The sequence below is a fragment of the Excalfactoria chinensis genome, chromosome 2, assembly GCF_039878825.1.
Source record: "Excalfactoria chinensis isolate bCotChi1 chromosome 2, bCotChi1.hap2, whole genome shotgun sequence".
NCBI lineage: Eukaryota > Metazoa > Chordata > Aves > Galliformes > Phasianidae > Excalfactoria > Excalfactoria chinensis.
The window spans coordinates 141,541,632-141,563,487 of NC_092826.1; the positions used below are offsets into that span (position 1 = coordinate 141,541,632).

The following is a 21,856-nucleotide window of genomic DNA, read 5'->3' on the forward strand; positions in this document are numbered from 1 at the left end:
GATCCATCACAGCCAACAGTGCTGAGTTTTCTCACTCCAAAGTGATTCACAGCCAGTTGTGTTCGGGGGTGCAATAAAATGGTGTGCAGATCGTCTAGGATGTCCCAAAGACAAGGTATGGGGTTACTGTTGGCCAAGGTCAGATGTCTGGATGCAGAAGACAACCTCATTAATGGGTTTATATTTCCTTATCAAAACAGAATTATTTTTTCTCTGTGTGCTCTTCCATTCCTTACTCTAAAGGGGCAACATACTTTCTGGGGAGCTTGCCCACTGCTATTTGGCCCTGAGCATCACCCAGTCACATAGCTATGATGAAGCACACTTCTCAGTGCTTTATAGCACATCCAGGCTTGCTCACTTAAGCAGTCTCCCACCAGAAGTCTGAGCCTAAACTAACACACGGTACTTGCTGGCTATGACACCTGGGGGCTCGGCCTTCATCCATGAGGTGAGATAGGTACCATCTGTTGCACTGCTATTTGAGGTTGTTCTTCCTGGATGTGTATAGCACTTACATATCTTTATCTTACATATCTTTACATATGCACGCTAAACTTTCTCTTCCATGATGCCCAAAGACAAGTTTCTGGATTACGGGTAACAAAAACTATTTTTCCATTTACAATTGTATACTAGAGGAAACAGCAGCAGCAAAAGGAAGGCCAACGTTTGTGGCCACATTAGGCGAAGTGTCACCAGGAGGTCACAGCTCCCTGGTACAAAAGAGACCTGGACAGAATGAAGAGTCCAATGCAGAGCCAAAGATGCTGAAGGACACAATGTACCTCTGCTGTGAGAGGCTGAGAGCTGGGGCTGCTCAGCATGGGGCAGGGGAGGCTCAGGAGGGTCTTTCCCTGTGGTGGGTGGCCTTAAATCCCCACAGAGGTGTGCAGAGAGGACAGAGTTGGGCTCTTTCTAGTGGTGCTGGGCACAAACGGGGACCCAGGAGCTCCCCTGCCCACCAGGAAGCACTGTTGTATGGATGCTGGAGCACTGGCACAGCACTCTCATACTGGCTGTGGAGTTATGTGCAGCCCCACCTGGCCATAAGACCAAGCACCCTGCTCTGGGTTGGCTCCGCTGGGGCAGGGTGGGACCAGAGGAAGCCCTGGGTGCCCCCAGCGTTAGCCATTCTGTGATTCAGGTTCTGTGAAAAAGCTTGAAAATACGGCACACAGGAAAAGCACAAACTTAAGGCATAATGTACAACCCCAGCTAAAAGAGAAATAAATCCACTTCATAATCTTCACAACCTTTTATTTAGGTTTTAAGCTTCCACCATATTTGAACACCTGAAGTTGGAAGAACTGCTTATCTTTGCTCACCTGTTACCCCTCTTAACCTGAGCTGTTTGCCTTCACCCCCCTCACAGCCCCTCAGAGCATCACTCAGCTTCTATAGCAACACTCACCCCTCATAGTTCCTGGTGCTTATTTAACCTACAGCAGACTCACTCAGTGCTTACTCAAACTATTCTTTGAAAGCCACTGTGTAAATATCTGCCACTGGATTCTCACTGAACATCTCTTCTCTTTCCCATCGTGTCTGCCACAGCGGGTCAGACCCGCAGCCCCGAGCGTAGCGTCCTCAAACCCCACAGCTGCTTAAGGGCCAGCACGAAGAGAAGTAGCAAATTTGGGGTAACAACTCTTGGCAGAGGCCGGTTTTGAATTCGAAGTATTAGACACGATTCAAAGACGTTATCTTCTCATGTTCACTGTTACAATACGACCGTAGCTGGTGTCTCAGCAGAACCAGATGTCTCGCTGAGCCGTGGTAAGCGATTGTCCCCGCAGCGCCCGCGGCAGCGACTGCCACCGGGCAGAGATGGGTTCTGAGCGCTCCCTCGGGTGCTGCTGGCGCTGGGGAGCGCCGCACCGCACCGCGCCCGGCACGCAGGCGGCACCACGTCAGCCCCAGCTCCGGCCCCAGCCCCGCTACCAGGTGGGTCCGCGGACGGGCGGGGCAGGGCAGGGCCGGACGGGGCGGCGGGCGGAGGGGCCGCATCGGCTGCGGGGAGCTGCGGCGGCTCTCAGGTACGGGGGCAGCGGCGGCGGTGCGGGGCGGCGGCGACAGCAGCGCGGTGAGGGCCGCCGCGGGGGTTGCGGTGCGCGGGGAGATGCCGCAGCGATGAGCGCGGAGCGCCGGGGCTCGGCGGAGGAGGCGGCGGCGGCGGCGGCTGCCCGGCCATCCCTGCCCCGAGGCCGCCTCAAAGCCCCGCGGCGGGCGGGAACGGTCCGCAGGGCGCCTCGGGGCTCAGAAACGTCCGGCCCTTTCCCCCGCCTCCAGGAGGCGGCCCGCGCCGCCCCCGCCGGGCTCTCGCAGGGACCGCGGAGCGGCCGCCTTCCCGTCGCCGAAGCGCCGCTAAACCGCGAGCGGCGGCCGCCCCCACGCGGCGCCTCCTCCCCGGCGGGCCGGGCGCTGCGGGAGGGCCGCTCCGCTCCGCTCCTGCGCAGGGTGCGCGCCGGGCGCGCTTTGCAGACGGTCCCTGCGCCGCTTTCCGCAGCGTCGCGCAGGCGCTCAGCGCTGGGACGGCGGCCCCGCTGCGAGCGGGAGGAGAATGGCCGGGACGGTGAGCGCCGCGCCCCGCGTCCCGCCGCGCCCCCCCCCCGCCCCGGGACGCCTCCGCCGGGGCGCTGCCCTCCGGCCGGGAACGACCCCAGGCTGCCCGCCTCGTTTCATGCGGGCACTGCCTCGTTTGGTGCCGGCGCTGCCCGCCTCGTTTCATGCGGGCGCTGCCCCGCCGTGCCGCCCGTTCGGCATCCGCCGTTTTCCCGGCGCGCACCCCCACGCCCCCGGGACGGGCCGCGCCGGCTCCGCTGCTCGACGCGTCGCGGGCGGAGCGGGCAGCGCCGTGCCGGGATGTCGCCCCACGTGTGGGCTGCGGGAGCCGCCGGGAGCCCGTCCTGCCGCGTGGGCTGAGCTCCCCGGCGGCGTGCAGCGCTTGTCTGACGGCTCCTGCGGGGAACGGCCCCCGTCTCCTCGCCCCGAGGCACCCGGCGCTGCGCTGCGGTCGGGCGCGGGCGGCCTCCAGCGCTGCTTCTGGGCTGCACCCAGCTGTGCTCCCGGAGGGGAGACGCGGCGCCCCGGCTACTCTCTGAGTACGAAGTGCTCCACATCTGACCGCCGCTCTCGGCGCAAGCCGTGCCGCGCTGCTTTGGCGGACGGTTCTCCCTCCCTGCCGTTCTCTGCATCCTGAGCAGAGCATCCTGAGTTCCTCTCAGCACCACCTGTGGAGGGACCCTGGGGTCACGTTGCTGGGAAAGACCGGCACAAATTAAATATGAGAGTGTTGAGCAGGTGAGCTGCTTCACCAGCTGAGCTGCTTCACCAGCTGTCGTGCTCCAGAGACTTTTTTCCTGGTTTTCTGGTGGCAGTTTACATCTGCCCCTGGAGCTGGTCTCCTGCTGATGCTTCCAGATCCCGCTGTGCTGTGCTGATGAGAACCCAAGATTCCTCATCAGAGGCTGACACTCCCAGCTCCCCATCCTGGGGTGAATGGTGATTTTGACCCTCTCCTGCCTCATGCAGACGGATACCCCACAAGGGCCCATCTGCTCCTCAGACTTTCTTCTGGAAGATACCACCATCCGACCTGCAAAGAGCACATCTGCATGGCTGGCCTTCTTCGGGATGGTGGGAGGAGGAGCTGCTTCGATTCTTCTTTCCTCCCCTTTGGGAAGGACACTTACCCACCTCAGGAGAGCACTCCAGAGGGGATGACATCCCCCTTGCCAGGTCCTGCAGGACAGACTTGCCCAATTTCCCGGGAAGCTGCTCTGTGCTGTCTGCTTGCTCGTGAGACCAGTGACCGGTCCGGTCTCAGACCGTGGTTTGGGGCCAGCTGTACCTCTCTTGGAGAATGACTTCAAAGTACGACATGCCCGGAGGAGTCGTGCACCTTCTGAAAAGAACCAGTTTCTTGGTACTGCCTCAGTAGCAATCAGCACCCAACTGTTCACCACAGGGACACTGCCACGAGGAACCAGGTCTTTCCAAGCAGGATTCCTGCCCTTCGGCACTAGGGAAGGAATTCCCAGCCTGGCCTCACTCCTTGGGCATGATGAGGGTGAGACTTCTGTGCTGTCAGCCTCAGATATCTCCTTCAGCATGGCAGGGCTGTTCCTGTACCTCGTGCTCTGGCTCTTTGCTCTCTTGGCCCAGTCCTTCTGACCTGCAATGCCTCAGTTGCTTTGTTGCACTCAGCCACTGCTGACCCAGACCCTGTCCTTCTTTGACTTTAGCTCTATTTTGGCACAGTTCACCACAGTCTTTCTGCCCTTTGTTCTTGCCTTGTTTTGACCCTGCAGAGCTGAGAGCCCTTACTGCCCTGATGGGGTTGTCTGCTCTTCTGCTGCCCTGGGCTGCCCAGCCTGGCACCATGATGCTCGTGTTTCCGTTCTTGTCTGTCTGTTCTCTGAACAGCTGCTTCTAACTGCATGGCTGGGTGTGAGCTTACACCTGTGAGTGCTGTGGGTGCACATTTGTTATGCTGTTATGCTTCTGCCCTTCATCACCTGCAGCGAAGGGCTGTTAATACAAAACAAAGTCATGCTCTTGTGTGTTCCTTTCCAAGGAGTGGCCTTTTCCTCCTTAGCCAGGCCCATTGACTCTGGTCCTTGTGAACGTGCAGCCATTGATGCTGCCTGACTGTTCCCTGAGTCTGTGGGGTCACTGTTCTCCTCTCTGAAGCACTGACCAACCTACCAGGGCAGCCAGTAGCTCCTGTGGGAATGTCACGAAGGCTGGTAGCCTTTAGAGCTACTTTTTCGAAGCATGAAAGCAGGCTGCTTGGTTAACGTTCCCAAACTGGCCTGCTCTCCCCAGAGTTTCCAGAGGTGTCCTATGGCAGAAATACAACCAAGACCATCCGTGTGAGAACATACCTGCCTTCTTGGTTAGACCAGGCCAATTCCAGGGATGTCTTCCAAACTTTGCCGTGTTGTGATTCTTACCAGAGTAAGCCTCAACATGGCAACAGATTACAGGGAAGTATACTTCATCTTATCTCCAACCTCCTATAACACAAGCTGGCTACAGACTGACAGCTGACTAGCTTACAAGCTATTCAGGTGTGGTGTAATGCCTGGGCAGAAGTACCTTACAGGCAACATGGATGTGCAGGGAGGGTTTTAGTCATGGTCAGTTGCATCCTTCCTTTCAAGTTGTTTTGCTTGTGAAGTGTCACGTAAGTTGGTCTGTTCTAGGAAGCTTCTATTTATAATGTATATTTCTTCTCTCTCACTCACTATTTTATTTTCTCTTTTCAGAGCTGGATCCAAGTGCGTCCTCCACGTGCTCTCATAGAGCTGCTCCTGCTTCAGTTCAATTAGAATGTCTGCTGCTCATTCATCATGATACCGTATCTGGTTTCCTGCCCCATTCTGCTGTGGATAAGGTTGTTGTTTCCTCTTGGTCTGCACACATGTGACTCTAGGTGTTCACCATCTGCCTAGTCTGGCACAGGTAGGTGTCAGTCCTTCAAAAAATAACCTGTTCCAGCTGGGAAGGCTGTGTCTGTGGCGTGCATTGGGAGTGGAAGATATATTGCTTTGGATATCTGGAAATATCAGTGTTTTGTGAAATAAGCCCTGAGCTGCTTCCTTGCTGCTGTTGCCCTCAGCCGGTCCTCTTGTTGCACAGCTCTTGCTCTGATAGTTTCTGCTGGTGCTGTCAGGGAAGGAGATGATAGGCAGAGTGAGCTGGCTCAGAGCAAGCGATGTTAGAGAATGCAGTGCTAAGAGCAGGCCTGTGGAGGGGAGAATGAGGAATAATGATAGCAGATGTTCCTTGTGGTGGTTTACTGCTTCAGTTGTTACAAGTAAACGCGATTAGTTCATGTGGTAGTCATTGATTTGTAGGACTGCATTGCTTTTCGCAGCACGTTTAAGTTAGCATGTCTAACTCCTAGCTATTAGGCTTCCCCAGTGCTACTGTTGGAAGGTATTGGTCATCTCCGTGATAAGGTTCACAAACCCCCCCTCTCAGGTCTCTGGTTTCTAGCATTAGTTCCTCTGCTCTTGTTGCATCCACTTGTAAGTGCCCTGCTGCATCCATTCTCAGTCACTGATGCAGGATGCCTATAAGATTCAGTGCCTTTTTGTCTTTCACAGCCTGCACAGGTCATTGCTCTAGTAAAGTTGCCACTGGTAAAGTGAGAAAATGCAATCTGTTTTGCACTGGAATTAAATAGCCTGGCTCATAACTTTTTGGTTTTAAGAGACATCGGGCTTGTAGTCAGTGTCTGGTTTGGCCTGTTAACAGCCATGTTGCTCAGCTTGCTGCAGCACAGTTATAGGCTTTGCCTGGTGCCTGCAGTGTGTGGCTCTTTGCTGCTGGCTAAGCTGGGGAAGTCTGGCCCAGAGAGATACTCGTAGTAGTTTACTGAGTGTGGTTTACATGAACCAAAGAGCTGTGGTGCACTCAGATCGCATCCTGCAATGGAATTAGGAAAAAAAATAAAGGAGGAAAATAAATCAAATACGGAATGATTTCCACATATCTTTCAAGTCAACTAATGATGGAATCAGCACTTTGGGCTAAATAATCTTAGAAAAATCGTACAGATCTTAGGTCTGCTGTTTCAGTGTTACCTTCACTGGAAGGAGTCTTCCCATCTTACTAGACTGCATTATTCCAGCCAGTTTCAATCCATTTACTTTTCTGTGATTATGTTTTCTGTTACTGTTTTGTCTCTTTCTGTTCAACTCAACTTTCTCTGGGATTCTGAGTCTGTGGAGGACTGTGGCACAATTTACTTTGCCTATCCCTAAAGGCACTGAGCATCTGAATCCAGCTCACAGCTGCTGCTGAGTAAAGGTATGTCCATTGGATGGGCAGTTTGGTAGTTCTTGTTATTCAGGCTCCAATGATAAAAGATGGGCTACTTGACAGAGACAGAGACCAGACCAAAAGGAGAAGATCTGCAGGTCCATCCCAAAAGAAATTGTATGTACAGGCAATGAGAATCATAACCTGTTAATCACTGGAACCTCATCTGTGATTTTCTTACTTGTGGATGGTTGGGATCAATGTGTCCATTGAATGTGGCAAAATGCTTCTTGGAGCTAACACTTAGGGAAGTTAATTTCCTTTCCAGTTCTGACACCACGTTCAATTTGTTTCTCTTCCTGTAGCTGTCAGTGCCGTATCCTCTGTGCTGACTAACGTGCTAGAGCTCACTGATAGTAACAGTAATGCAGGGTATGGCTAATATGGGTCTGACTTCCTGCAGTTTGTTCCCCAGCCCTCCTAGGAATCGGGAGTGTTTATGTATTGAAATTCCATTAACTTCTATAAAGATAAGGATCCTGAATGGGACAAGGAGCCCATGAATTCTGTGAAAAGCTGTTTTCGTCTTCTTGCCACTTTAAAAAAAATACCCTCTTCTTATTGGCCCCAATTGAGAGAGAAACTTATTGTCCTTTATGGCCTCCAATGGCCTTTACTGGTTTGTATTCTTAATGGCAATGTCTGCATTTGCCTGTGGTAGTTTACCTTCTGCACTGATGTCAGTTTTGGAGTCTATCAACAATGTACCCTGAAGCGTACCTCCTTTAGTAACTCAGAAAGGAGAATGGTCTGTGAGAGACATGGAGAAGGTTGAAGTACTAAATCAGTATTTTGCAGCCAGGATTCTTGTATTTCTCACATCCCTGAAGCTCACATCTCTGGACCTGTAGGTGGGAAGCAAGGGAGTAAATCCCCAACCCTGCTGTAAGTGCAGAGCAAGACCAAGACCGCCTCAGTGCAGCCTGCCAGTATTTAAAAGGGGACAGGAGGGGAATCAACCTTTTACAAGGGTAGGCAGTGACAGGACAAGGGGGAATGGTTTTAAGCTCAAGTTGGACAGATTGAGGGTGGATGTCAGGGGGAAGTTCTGTACTGTGAGGGTGGGGAGGTGCTGGAACAGCTGCCCAGAGAGGCTGTGGATGCCCCGTCCATCCCTGGAGGTGTTGAAGGCCAGGTTGGATGGGGCCCTGGGCAGCCTGGGCTGCTATTCAATGGGGAGGTTGGTGGCCCTGCCTGTGGTGGGGGGTTGGAGCTCCGTGATCCTTGGGGTCCCTTCCAACCCAACCATTCTGTGATTGCATCTTTTACTTTTATTTATTTTAACTTTACCCTGTGATTTAACACACTTGTTCTTTGCCTGGAAATGCATTTTAAAAATAATTTGTTTAAAGGTGATTCAGCTCCTGTCAAGATCCTAAACTGCAGCAAAGAAAATATAGCTTACCAATCATATGCCCATAATTTTTAGCTGTACTGAAGTGGGAAAACATGTTGAGTTTTAATATGCACACAGCCTTCAATTTACAAATGTGCTTTCAATTGTATGAAAGAAATTGAAGGTGCTGTGGAGAAAGTGCAAGGCCAAATATTCGCAATGTATGAATTTGTGATTTTTAAAGATTTGCACACATTTTCCCCTGGCAAAATACGTATAATTTGTGGAGACCGAAGAATTTGCTGTTACAAGGTGATGTCCAGGTAGAGAGCAAAGAGCTGTGCTTGTATCTGCTGGGTCAGCAGAGAATGGTTTTTAAATGTTACTCATTGGTAACTTTTTAAAGCTTTCCACTTCAATGGTATAAAAGGACAAGTTGCTGCTTCAGTTTCTTTTATTCCCATGTTTTTCTTCTTTGGGGTCATAGAGATAACACTGTGCACTCAGATCATCATCCTGGCTGGCTCTGCCCACAGAGCAGCAGTGACCGGTATGAGCAGTTGCAGGAGAAAGCACAGAGCTCATGCTGTTGGTGGTTGTGGCTGGCATGGCTAACAAAACTTCGTATCACTTGACATCTGTATTTTATTGGGCACTCATAGCCTCATGAAGTTCCGCTCTTACCGCCCTACAGCACAATGGGAATTGGAAAGGGAAAAGCATGGGAACTCGTGGGTTGGGATACAGACAGCTTAACTGGTAGAGCAAAAGCTGCATGGAAGCAAAGCAGAACAAGGAATCCAGTTTCTACTTCCAACTGGCAGGCAGATGCTCAGCCATTTCCAGGAAAGCAGGGCTCATCATTTATAAGGGTTTATTGGAAGGACAAATCACTGCAAGTGCTCCCCTCAACTTCCATCTTCTTTTCCCCAGCTTTTATCACCATGAACAACTCCATATGGGAAAGAATATCCCTTTGGCCAGGCCAGCTCAGTGCTCCTGGCTGTGTCCCCCAGCTCTGCCCCTCACTGCAGCACAAGGACAGAACCGTCCTTGTCTCTGCACAGCACTGCTCGGCAGACACCAAAACGTAGGTGTGCTGTCACCACCATCCTGCCCAGACCCAAACACAGCCCTGTGAGCCTCTGGGAAGAAAATTAATGAACCCAGACAAACCAGGTGGGGTGGCAGGCAATACAGGAGGCTTCAGTTGGTTCATGCTATTGCTGTTTCCCTCCCTCCTGCCATACCCTTACACCTGCATTTTATCTGTGTTCCTGTGGTTGTTTCAGGACACCAGGCTGAACATTAGCTCTGCTGCCAGGCTGTGCATGGCTTGTGCCTCTGGGACTGTGCAAACTCTTTGGTTTTTACGTAGTGGGGGCAGTTTACGTGGGTTGTTTCTTCCATGTTTCTGAAGACCTTTCTCGCTTCCTTGCTTCCCGTTCCATGCAACATGCTCCTCATCTCTGATTTTGGTTTCTCTGAATGTGCATTTGTTTATGTGTAGTTTTTGTTCCCCATTCACCAGGTGGATCAGAGAACAGTATAAATGAGTCTGTCTCTCGTTTATGTCTCTGTCAGTGTCCCTCTATGACTTATGAAATCTAGATTAGAGTTCATTTCCATTTTGTGCTTTCTCCTGAATGCAGATGTATTTTAAATGATGTTTTCACTTATGCTTACAACAGCTCCTATCTGAGGTTAGTTCTTTGTTTAGCTGTTGTTATTCAGGGTTTGTTCTCTTTTGACATATGTTAAGTATGTGCTATATTGTTTTTGTAAAAGGTTGAGTATCTCATTAATAAAAACTACAGAGTGTAGCAGGATACCTCGACAATGCATTTAGGTGCTCCAGAAGTAATTCCTTCTATTTATTTCATTGAATCATAGATTCATAGAGTCATAGAATCACCATGGTTGGAAAAAACCTAAAAGATCATCCAGTCCAACCGCTCACCCATTACCAATAGCTCCCACTAAACCACGTCCCTCAACACAACATCCAGTCGTTCCTTGAACACCCCCAGGGTTGGTGGCTCCACCACCCATCTGAGCAGTCCATTGCAGTGCCTGGCCACCGTTTCTGAGAAGTGATGTTTCCTAATGTCCAGCCTGAATCTCCCCGGCCTCAGCTTCGTGAAAACTTTCTGTAGTTTTCCATGAAAACGACAACAGATACAAAGAGCACAATGACACTGTTTGATGGAGCACGTTCTCAGCTACAGGTTACTGTTTTTCAGCACAGACACTACAGTTAGCTGTGCATTTTTGCCAGCGATGAATGAGGACTTGTGTGCCACACTCGTAACAATATGCACCAGTGGAAGTGCCTCACTGCCACCATGTTCACTGCTGAAATGCCACTCACCCTTCACTGCACTCACATCCACTGTGGTCTCCATAAATGTCCACGAGTGTTGATGGATGTTCATGGGTGCCATTGTTTCCGCATGACACACTTCTACTTCATATGGACTTCCATGCCTGATGCCATCTTATCAGGATGCCCTTCTGCTGCCATCTGTCACACAGCAAAAGAATGTCACGGAATGTTAGTGGGAAGGCTCACCATCTACTGCCAGACCATCAACTTCCACCTCCAATACCATGGGCCAATGTAATAAGATAGGAGACATTAGTTTTGGAGCAGTCCTCATCCAGAATCACAGCATGATTGAGGCTGGAAGGAACTTTAAAAATCACCCAGTTCCAACCTCCTGCCATGGGCTGGTTGTCCCACGGCAGATCAGGTTGCCCAGGGCCCCATCCAACCTGGCCTTGAGCCAGAGCTCCAAGTGTCCGAACTCGGATGGCATTTGAGTTGCGGACATTCTGAGAAGGTCCCCTGGCCTTTCTTTACCTTTTTTTTCTTTCTCCCCCCCCCAGTTCACTCTTACTAAAGGTAAATTGCTGAGCTAGCAAAATGTTAGCAATCTTCCTGATTAATCAAAATTAGTTTATTTCAAATGTCTGCAAATTCAACTACTCACAAGGGAATTTAATTGTGAATATTCTTAATGTTTTTTGTTTGTGAGCCATTACAACTGCTCTGCTTCCTTCCTATCTTTGGAAACGCTGAAGTCATGATGTTACAAGTTCTGCTCTGTCCTGGCCGCTCATTCCTGTTTTTGTGGTGGTTTCTCTCCCCTGCACTGCTTTGCTGTAGGCACCTGTGGCACCTGTCCATGAGGCTAAGACTGGCTGTCAGCCTGAGCACTGTTCTGTCACAGAATTCCTTTGTCACATCCATCTTGTGAAGAAATTCTGGAAATCTGAGTTAAATACGTTTTTTTTTTTTTTTATCACAGCAGCTAATTGAAGAGTAGCAGCTCTCACACACCATCCGCTTTGCAGCTGTACATTTCAGTGCTTCTTAAATAGCTGTTACACAAAATGCTTTTGCAGTTTCAATTCTGACACTTCATTGCCAGGGTATAAAGAAGATCTGGTTTGTCTGATTGACTGTAGGTGTCTGCATCTGAACTGCTCCTGATAGGTTCCTTTTGCAGCGAGAGCTTGGCTCACCACTCTGTAATATAAAGAACAGAATGGACTGTACAGTAATCATAGGATTGTGGAAGGGCTGCGTTGGATGGGATCGTTTATTCCAACCCTGCGGTGGGCTGGCTGTCCCCTACCCACTCAGGTTGCCCAGGGCCCCATCCATGGCTGTGGGCACCTCCAGGGCAGTGCCAGGGCCTCACCACCGATCTGAAGAGTCCTGACTTCAGCACCTCTGTGTAGGAGCGGTCGTAATAATCAGCATTTCTTTATTTTGTCATCAGTAAAAACCATGAGCATCTTCTCTGACTTATTTCTAAATACATAACAGAAATGCTCAGTGTCAACAACTACCTACGTTTTCATGTCTATTGAATGAGATCTGAACCACAATCATTGCTGGGACATTGCTGTTACTGAAACACAGTGTAAAACTCTTCTGTTGCTTTCAGCTTTGCATCATCACTGGTCTTGAGTCAATTACTTTAACTGAGAGCTAATTATAGCAGAGATTGCAATGTGAACACTGTCAATGTCATTTGTATTGTTTATTTACTCACCTCTACTTTGATTATATCATTACTTTTCACCCCAAAAGAAGAACCTTTAATGATTTTGTTATTATTTGTTGTGGTTTTGTGTTCTTTTCTTCTTCTTCTTTTTTTAATTTCCAGTAGGTGCTCCTAACTGATGAGCTCCCCTGTATCACTCTCATTTTTCTTTTTAAATGTGAGTGACTTGGAAGTGTTATCAATACCTACTATGTAGCATTTTCAGTTTGGAGCACTTTGCTCTTTAAAGAAAAGTACTGTGCGTATTTTTGTGATGGTTGCTCGTATTTTTAGGATATATGTGTGTATGAAAGTCATGTTACTTCAGGTCAGTGAAAGAGCATATGCGCATGTACCACTGTCTGATGTTTGTGTCTATGTTTATCCTCTGGGAGGAGCAGGCAGTGTTCAGAAGGCTGTGCTGCCATCAGCCTCACTGTGGGCCAGCAGCATGCCCTGGCTGCCAGAAGGGCCAACTGCATTTTGGGTTGCATTGAACTCAGCCCAGCCTTCTGTCCCAGGAGGTGGTTGTCCCGCTGGGTTTGGTGCAGGTGCAGCCACACCTTGAGCACAGCGGCAGCTTTGGGCTCTGCTCCTGAAGCACTGGCAGGATGTGCAGGAATGGCACAGAGCTGCGCCAGACAGGACGTCAGGAAAATCTCTGTCTGTAAGGGTGCTCAGGCACCGGAGCGGGCTTCCTGGGGTGATGATCAGTGCCCCATGCCTGTCAGCGCTCAGGAGGCAGATGGGTAATGCTTTCAGGGATATGCTGTAGCTTTTGGTTGGCCCTGAAGCGCTCAGGGCTGGTGATCTCTGTAGGTCACTTCCAACAGAACTATTTGAATTCACCTGGCGTGGGTGCATCTTTTTCTTTAATAGGCATTTCCTTACCATCATCTCTTGATAACTGCTGCCCCACGAAGAGTCGCTTTGAACTTCATAGGAAGGCCAGGTTATTAAGTAGACACTTGCTATCATGTCACACACACTTGGTGTGAGTTAAGGCTCCTGTATTGCTGTGTGTTCATTTTGATAAACACAGTTCAGTTGGCCAGGAATAGAGATGCCCATCCCTTCAGGTTTTCTTCTCCTCTTTGTAGGGAAGGTAGATAATACTATCTCCGTTTTGAAAGCAGAGACACTTGGGTGCCCAGCAAGGAAGCGATAGTGAAAGATAATTGAAAATCCAGGACTTGTTGTTGTAAGGACATAAATGAGGCACTGTCAGCTTGGCACTAGCTCCTGTCTTCCTAGTAAGCGATTTGTGGTTCCTGCTTCCCTTTTGTTTGTGGGTTGTTTTTTGTTTCTTTTTGTTTTCGGTCCAAATCAGATGAGGTTCAGATGGCTGTGCCCAACATGTCACATTTCATTCCAGCACTACCTCAAAGTACCACCTTGTGACAACACTCCGTACAGATTTTTGTTACACTTTCACCTGCTTTACCACCCACTTCTGGAATTTATCTTTCTGCATAAAGCCAGTGAGTGATAAGATTTTTTAGGTATCATAGGCTCAGGTACCCAGGGGCTCAGATCTCCCTTTGGGGAAAGCTGCTGTTCTGTGCACTCCCTGAAGGCCTCATGGGGCTGTGCAGTGCACAGGTGGGTGGTATCTATTTCTTGGCTGGTTCACACCCTTGCTTTCAGACTGCATCAGTTGGTCAAAAGCAGGGCTGTGCTGGCACTGAGGTTACGGAGTCATCTGAGTCCTTGGATGCAGGTGGAAATACGTGGAAGGATATGTAAGATGATAGAATTAGTGCAGTGGTGAATATTGGGTAGGATTACATTTTACCAGCCGATTTGGACTCTTTATATAGTTGATTTATACATTGGGTTCCTTTTAATGCTCATAAATTTTAGTGGAGAAACATGCAAGGATCATAGAGTGAGAAATAAACAAGGACAAATTTGTATAGGTGCAAAAGGCCCTTAGGATTGTGGTAACAGAGGAATGAAAACAGGGTCCAAGAAGGGTGCCGTTCTTGGGACATGACCACACTTTACTGTAATACAGATTCCATTTCAAACAGCTGTACTTCAAAAAGCCTTCTGGAGTATGAAAACGTGTTCAGAAGAGACATGTAAAGAGATTAAAGGTGTAGTTAATGCTGTTTTGTAGTGGGTGGCCACAAGGACTCACTATATTTAGTTTACCTGAGAGAGATAGAAGGGTTTTGTCCTTGTCTTGGAGAACCTTAGTGAGGAAAATAGCCGTGTTGTTTTATCTGAAGGCACGGGCTCTTGATCTGAAACGCGTATCACAAAGCAGTTAGCATAAGTAGATAAACAGATAAATCTGCTCCTACCCAACCCTTCCTCTGTACCTGTAAGGTCAGGAAGATGAACTGGGGTCCCTCATCCTTCACCCCTGCCTCAGAATTGTCTTGATTTGTTGGGCTCCTGAGTCAGTGCAGCTGTTTGTGGATGAGGGCAGGGTGGGTTCAAGGCCTGGACAAGCCTTAATGCTCTCCTGAAACGTTCTGGATCGGGATCTGTCAACAACGATCCTCTGGTGACAGCAAGTCTGCCAAGCAGGTACTGCCTTGTTAACTGCAGTGGGCGTCTGACATGCCTTTTTCTCAGGGTGTTAATGCACGATCCAGCCCAGGGGGCTCTTAGATCTCCCTTGGAGCCGGGAGCTCGTTCCTCTGGACTGTTCAGGTTAGCACTGGTTCTGTAAGTTCAGATGTAAGGGAGAAGAAGCCGTTCTGCTGCCAAAGATCCCACGTTTCAAGGCTTCCCCACTATAGGAGACTTCGTCCCTTGCCTCTCTGAGCACAGTCTCCAGCTGTTCTGCCTCCCCATATCGGAAGAGCGGGGCCCGCTGCTCCCACATCACTTGTCACTGCCCCAGATGCCGATTCTCCACTAGCAGGCTACTGGGAATGCATTTTTTTTTGCCTTCCCTCTTTCTTTTCCATCCGAAAGAATGGGCAGAAGGCTGTCGGAGGGAGGGACGGATGTGGAAGGCGACCCCGCGCCAGCCCGGTGGGCGCCGCGCCGGCCGCAGGGCCGCCCCGCCCGGCCGTCCCCGCAGAGCTGCGGTCAGCGCTGGCGGCGGCCACACAGCGGCAGTCTGGGACCGTGAGCGCGGCCTGAGGCGGAGCTCGGAGTCCGCGAGAGTCCGCGCCTTCCTCCGCCGTGCGCGGCAGCACGAGGCCTGTAGCCCGCCGAGCCCTTCGGGTTGGAGCTTTCTTTTCATTTTCCGATCGAAAATTGCGAAAGTGAGGGGAGACGGAGGAGGGAGGCGCTGGTTTTGCCGCCCAGCTTCTAAGAGCAGATCGGTACCGAAGGAAGGAGTTGCTCTGCAGGGTGGCTCAGTGTGTGCGAATGACTACAGCTGTGTGGAGGACGGACTCCGGGCACGCGGAGATGTTCGGGTCGGCAGTGTCATTTAAAATGCTGATATCAAAGCCGGTTATTTGGGAGACACTGAAACGCTGCGTCCAAGTGCTTAGAGCAGATGAAAAATGGGGATGGGGAGGAGGATGGACGTGGTGAACGGGGAGGGATGTGCTCGTGTGAAACTGCTCGTGGTCTTAGGGATGCTGCAGTGCTTTGGGGGCTGTTGGCCAGGCTCGGAATGCTGTGGTGCGTCTCCTCGGCAACAGGAGAGGCATGAGTCTGTTCCCATGGAAATATGCAGAGAGCTTTGCAGGGAAGGCTCTTTGCAGAGCTCAGCAGCGCAGGCTGCGGGCTCCTCTTTGATTGTACCTGAAGCAAAGACAGTCCACACATCAGGGGTCTGATCCTGGAGCCTCCCAAGAGTCAGCTGTGAATAGTGGGGTGCTGTCCCTGGCCCCACCGTCTTTGCAGCCCTCCGTCTTTGCAGCCCTCCGCTGGGCTCCTCCACTCAGATCTTCGAAAGGGTCAAAGTCTGCTCTGCTGAAGTCTAGGACTGTGACCCTGTTTTCTGCTCTGCTCCATTCCCTCATGCTCCTGATCACCTCCATCTCCTGGTCACAGCCAAGGTTGCCCCTGACCCTCACACTGTTCCTCAGTCATCCATGTTAAGAATTCATCAACAGTGTTTCCCAGGAACCTCCCTGGCTGCCTGTGCCCCTCTGTGTTGTCCCTTCTTCAAATACTGGGGTGGTAAATGTGTCCTATGAGAATAAGGGCCTGTAAATATGAGGGTTGTTCAGGTTGTTTGCCTCTGTGGCAGACTGCAACACTACCCATACTCCTCAGCCTGCTAATTCTGACCCATACAGCTGATGCACCATTCAGTCTCAGAACGGCTGAGGTTGGAAGGGACCTCTGGAAGTCATCTGCTCCCAGCTCCTGCTCAAGTACTTCACTCCTACCTGCTCTCTTCCATGCTTCGTCTTTGGGTCCCAGCTGCAGTCAGGATCCTCATCATTTTTATGCCGGGAGTTTGCTACAGGATTAGAAACTGCTAGAAACTATTTTTATTGCACACAATCCATCCTTCAGCAGCTGCCAGACAGAATGGAGTCATTTTCTGAAGGTATCCTGGGCTTTGGTTTGAAGTACCAGAGCTGTGTCCTGCAACCATGCAAGAGGATCCACAGAACTGGTAGACAGATAAATCAAGTTAACATATAAAGGGGGAGATAGCAAAAAACAAAGCCTTTAAAAAGGCCATAACAAGAAGGGGCTATAGGCCTATAGCCATGTCTTCAATTTGTTTCTGAAGAGGATTTGTGATTGATGAATTACAGCACTTGTTGGAGTTAAGTGACATGATAAGCGCATGGCAAAGCTGTCATGGCGGGCGTGAGATCATCAAATATATGACAGAGGCATGCATGAAAACTGGATTTTAGGATTGGATTGCAGTGCTGAGGTGTGCAGTGGCAGGAGCTGGACTGGGGGAAAAGGGGATTGACTCAAATGGCCATAGGAGGTGGAGAAACTGAAGGGAAAAAGAAGTTAGCATTAAAACAGTTGGATAAGTGGAGGAGTTGTTACAAATCAGATGAAGCAAGAAAGGAAGCAGTTACGTTATAGCCAAAAGAAGCTTTTCTAAAGGGCTAAAGACGGGTTGTTTTTATGTTTGCATTCTTTCTCTTCCAATATCCTGCATCCCTTATTTTATTTAATATGAGATATTTCTGATGGACTTTCCATTATACAAGCTTTATGCTGTGTTTTTAACTTTGCTTTATACTTACTTAGACTAGGTGAGTGTCATACACCAGATTAATGGCTGGGATCTTAGCTACAGAAATTTAAAGAAATATTTTTCTATTGTTTGTATCTTTGAGCTTACAACTTAAAACTGTAAATCCCTTCCTCTGTACAATGTTAGCAGATATTTACTCATTAGTATTTGCTATTGCTTTTACAAGCGGCCTTGCTGTGCAATATGTCCTGCTTGTCTTCAGTATGTGGGCACTGGGGCGTCTCTGAGGAATGAAGCATGCTTGCTTCCCAAGAGAGAGCAGGGCAGTCCAAATTCCCCACAAGCACGTTGTTTCTATGGTTTCAAGTTGCAGGCTGAGTATAAATTGGTCAGGAAACAGGTGCTGATGATGGGGTGTGCAGCAAAGGAACTTGGTAGCCATTCAAAACAAGCACAGCAAGACAGCTGCTGTGCTGGGTCCGCTGCCCATCATGGAGACTGCTGCTCTCCCTGTTCCTTTGCACACTCTTGCTATTTCCATCTGCTAACTTCATTTGCAAACTGCAAAGGCCAGAGACCATGCTGTCTTTATCTGTACCACCAAGAAATCTTGGGCCAGAGACACAGATGATTACCATGAGTGCAAAAACTGTGACAAATTATGTGATAGAACCTACAGCAGGTAGCTCTTCTCCTCGCAGTTCACATAGAAACACCGCTATCTGAGCCTTACCAGCCAATTGTTAGCAAAAGCAATGTAAATTATTTATTTTGCAAAGCACTGCACACCAGAAGGATTCCACTAATGCTTCTTCTAACCCCAGCATTTTTGAGGTCTGCTACAACTAACTTGTGTCATCGTTTATGTTCCTCGTCCCCTTGGGAGCATAGGCAGCGTGTTACTGTATGGCTTAATGACCTCATTGCCAAATGGAGTTTGTTGCTGTGAGCTGTTGCCTGCCAACATGCCGTGCCTATTATATGGTGGGAGAGACAAGGAGGGAAACCACTGCCTAGTGCTGCAGCCGGCAGTTTGCTGCTTTTGCAGCAATGGGTTGCTAAAAAAAAAAAGGCTCATCTGAAAGCACGTTGTCCAGCTACAGCGTGAGCACTGCAATCATGTCACTGTGCCATGAGCAGCTGTGCCTGCCATTTCCGTATTCCTGATTTCAAGAGTATTTATATACCAGGAGAACAGAAAGCTGGAAGGTTTAGAAAATGTCCTACCTGCTGCTATAGGCATATCACAGCTCCTTCACTTCCACTGCTGTCTTGTGTTTTTCCAGCCAAAATCTCCTAATATTTTAATGGCCATTTGTTTTTTTTTTTTTTGTCTTTCGACCCAAATGGCTGTGAAAGTTTCCCCACATCTTCTCCTGTAGATCTCTGAAGATGGTAAAAAAAAAAAATGAAAGAAAAAGCCCAACAAATAGACAAAAAGCTGCATAGAACAGCCCAGAGCTGCTGGCAGCTCCTTGTCTCCCACCCATTCTTATCATATTTGTGACATTTTGCTTATAACCGTTCACCTAAGTTTTATTTTGCTTGGGCACTGTGCGCTGTCTGTTCACAGTCAGAATTTCAGGCACATTTCCCTGCAATACATTTAAGTTTCTTTTGCTATTTTACCACTGGCTGCCGTTTCTGAAAGCCGTTGATGTCTGCTGTGATAATGTCCTGTTTGAGATTAGGATTTACTTTTCTCAAGGGTAATCTTTTCATACTTTTGTGATTATTTTGCCCAATAAAATAAAGAGTCACTCGGGCTTGTTTAGCAGCAGAGTTTCTGGTTGTTTTTTTAATTTATTTTTTTTAATAATTACTATTATTACTTATCCCGCTCAGCTCCATTGTGCTCCCAGACTGTTGTGATTTTATTCACCTCATAACTGTTCTGCTAGTGTAGCTGAAATGAGAGGTGAATTTATTACTGTATGCCAAGATTGCTCTGTTCTCCTTCTTTGGTTATGTGCCTCCCACAGTCTCTCTGTGCTTCCTAAGACTGTCACGTCTCACATATTTTTGTATATGAATGCATCCCTCAGTAAGTATTTACTCATTATTGGTTTACTCAAACTATAGATTCTTTTCAAACCGTTTTCAGTGAGACCAGGATATAAACATGGCATTATTAATCGGAAGGGGCTTTCAAAAAATATATTTTCCTAATAAAGAAAGAGGAAATCCAGTTCGTTTTCCTATGTTGCAGATGGGTAAAAACACTCTGGGCATTTGCACTGCTGTAATCCTAAGTCTCTGTGCGACTGAAGGGAAAATAAAATAACTGAGCATGAGGAGGACATAAATGGTAAATGGGATAAAAGAATTATGTAAGTTTACTAATTCAGTGGATTTCTGGCTAATTTTCAGCAAAAAGGAATAAGTGTGTCTTATTTAACGGGACTTCAGTGAAGCCTTTGAGACAGCACTATCTGAAAATGTAGTTGAGATTCAGGAGGCAGGGAGTAATAGAAGAATGGCAAGGCAGGTAAGAAAATGAAGCAAAAGGCATTGCTTTTTATTCAGGAATTCTCTTTGCAGTAATGGCATTTGATATTTTTCACTAAAACCCATGGCACAAATAACAGGAAGCGCAGAAATGAAAAGCGTTGATGATGCAAACTATACAGGGACTGCTGAAGCAGGAGAGTTATCGTACTGAACTGAATGATTCTGAAGACCAACAAGCAGAAATCAGTCTCTGATGAGAGTGCAGCTCGCAGCTGTGCTGTCAAGGGCTGGTAGCAGGAGTCAGCACTGTGAGCTGAAGGCTTTCCTAATGGCAGTGAGACAAACAACCCTGTGTATTGCTGCAAATGTATTGCAGCAAATGTATTGCAGCAGAATTTGCAGTTGTCGCTGTCATAATGTTGTGGAAAGTGGTTGTGAATCTTGGGAAGTTTCACAGAGTGTTGTGGTGGTAAGAGAAGTATCAATGCCACACCGCTACGGGGCCTTTCAGAATATAGGTACGGTCCTGTTTACCCATGCTCTGAGTAGATTAACCAGGACTTATTTAAGAAAACTTGATGAAATTATAGAAATGGGCATTTCTGTTTGAAGAGACCACCTATGGGCCTCACTTGTTTAGCCTGGCAAAGGGTGACAGTGTGGGTTGTGACTGCTGTCTGTAAATGAATGCCCCAAACTGGGAATGTCAGGCTTAAGGAAGGCCAAAGCTGATGAAAGAACAAATGACAAATAGTCGGACAGACTTAAAAAGTCATTCTGATAACTTTTTTTTTCTTAGCAGTTGTCCAATAAGACCGAGGCTTAAAGTGCAGTGCAGTAAATGTCTGTCTATGATGTGGCTGCTGTCGATTATACAGCACCAGTCTTACTGGCCCAGCAATTCCCTCCTCTGTGTTTGATCCATCTGTGACCGTGAGTGAATCCTTCATGGTGCCGCTACCAAACACACCCCAACCCATCACTCTAATCAGGTACCATAAAGTACCTGCCTTTTTTGGTCTAGGGGGCAGTAGATGAAGATTTTTAGGGATCTTCTTCTCCTTGCTGTTGTCTGTGATTACTCTTAATAATCAGGTCATATGTTTTTAATTATCTCCTTACTTCTGCAGTTACGTTTGGAAACTATAGAAAAACAGACATTTTTCTTTGCTTTTATTTATTCTTTATTGCCTCTATTTCAAGCCTTTTTTTTCTTTATGCTTGTTACAAACTGTTCACTGGATTTCTTCATTGCAAATAGATTTGAGAACCCAGTGGAAAGGTCTAACGTGAAGTGATATGTCTATAGACAGTAATGCAGAATGGTAGTTGAAGGTCAAGGAAAATGTGAAAGGCTGCAGTGTAAAAGCTCTATGGTACCTGGTAAATTTCAGGGGGAACTGGCAGCAGTCAGATACGTGTCCTTTTTCTAAAACCAAAACTTTAAGGGACCCTTTTTGATCACCTTACACTTGTTTTGAAGCAGATCTGTGAAGCTAATCAAGGCAAACCACTCTGGGTAGAGAAGGTCACATCTTTGTCTCACTAAATTCCATGCAGTTTAATGGAGACAAATGGGCAAATGGGTGAAAGAAACCATTGGGAATCAGCTCATCACCTGTCCTGCTCCACGTCAGAATCTACATCAGCTGCATCACTCAAAGCAGATGCTTGTCTGACATCTTCCTAAAGACCTTCAGTTATAGAGGTCATAGAATCATAGAATCCTTAGAGTTGGGAGGGACTTCCAAAGGCCGTTCAGTACAGCTCCCCTGTATTGAACAGGGACACCGCAGCTGAATCAGGTTGCCCAGGGGCTGGTCCAGCCTCAGCCTGAAAGTCTCCAGGGATGGGGCATCAACCGTAGATGTAGACGTAATAGATTTTTTCCTTGTATCCAACCTAAATCTACTATCTTTGAGTTTAAATCCATCCCTATCAGAAACAATATCCCAGAACATTTCTACTTTTACTGCTGTACTCTTCTTTAATATCTGAATCTTCCTGGGAGAAATTGCAATCTGTTAGTTCTTGCACTGTGAATATGCAGAGTAGCTCTTCTCCGTATCTGCAGCAGCCTTGTGGCTG

The 21,856-nt window shown here is 48.3% G+C and overlaps 1 protein-coding gene across 5 annotated transcripts in view; it reads left to right on the forward strand.

Moving 5' to 3' along the window:
- The first annotated feature begins 1,377 nt into the window (after nt 1-1,377).
- The window catches only part of SMARCD3 (SWI/SNF related BAF chromatin remodeling complex subunit D3), a 90,336-nt gene continuing 69,857 nt past the window's right edge, over nt 1,378-21,856 (forward strand). Inside the window, exons 1-2 of one of the 5 annotated variants that reach the window (XM_072330181.1) lie at nt 1,378-2,039; nt 5,274-5,469. The gene's annotated coding sequence lies outside the window, so the exon portion shown is untranslated. Of the gene's footprint in view, nt 2,040-2,080; nt 2,576-2,986; nt 4,073-5,273; nt 5,470-5,501; nt 6,823-21,856 lie in introns of those variants that run through there. The other 4 variants (XM_072330176.1, XM_072330180.1, XM_072330175.1 and 1 more) reach the window with 4 other exon arrangements.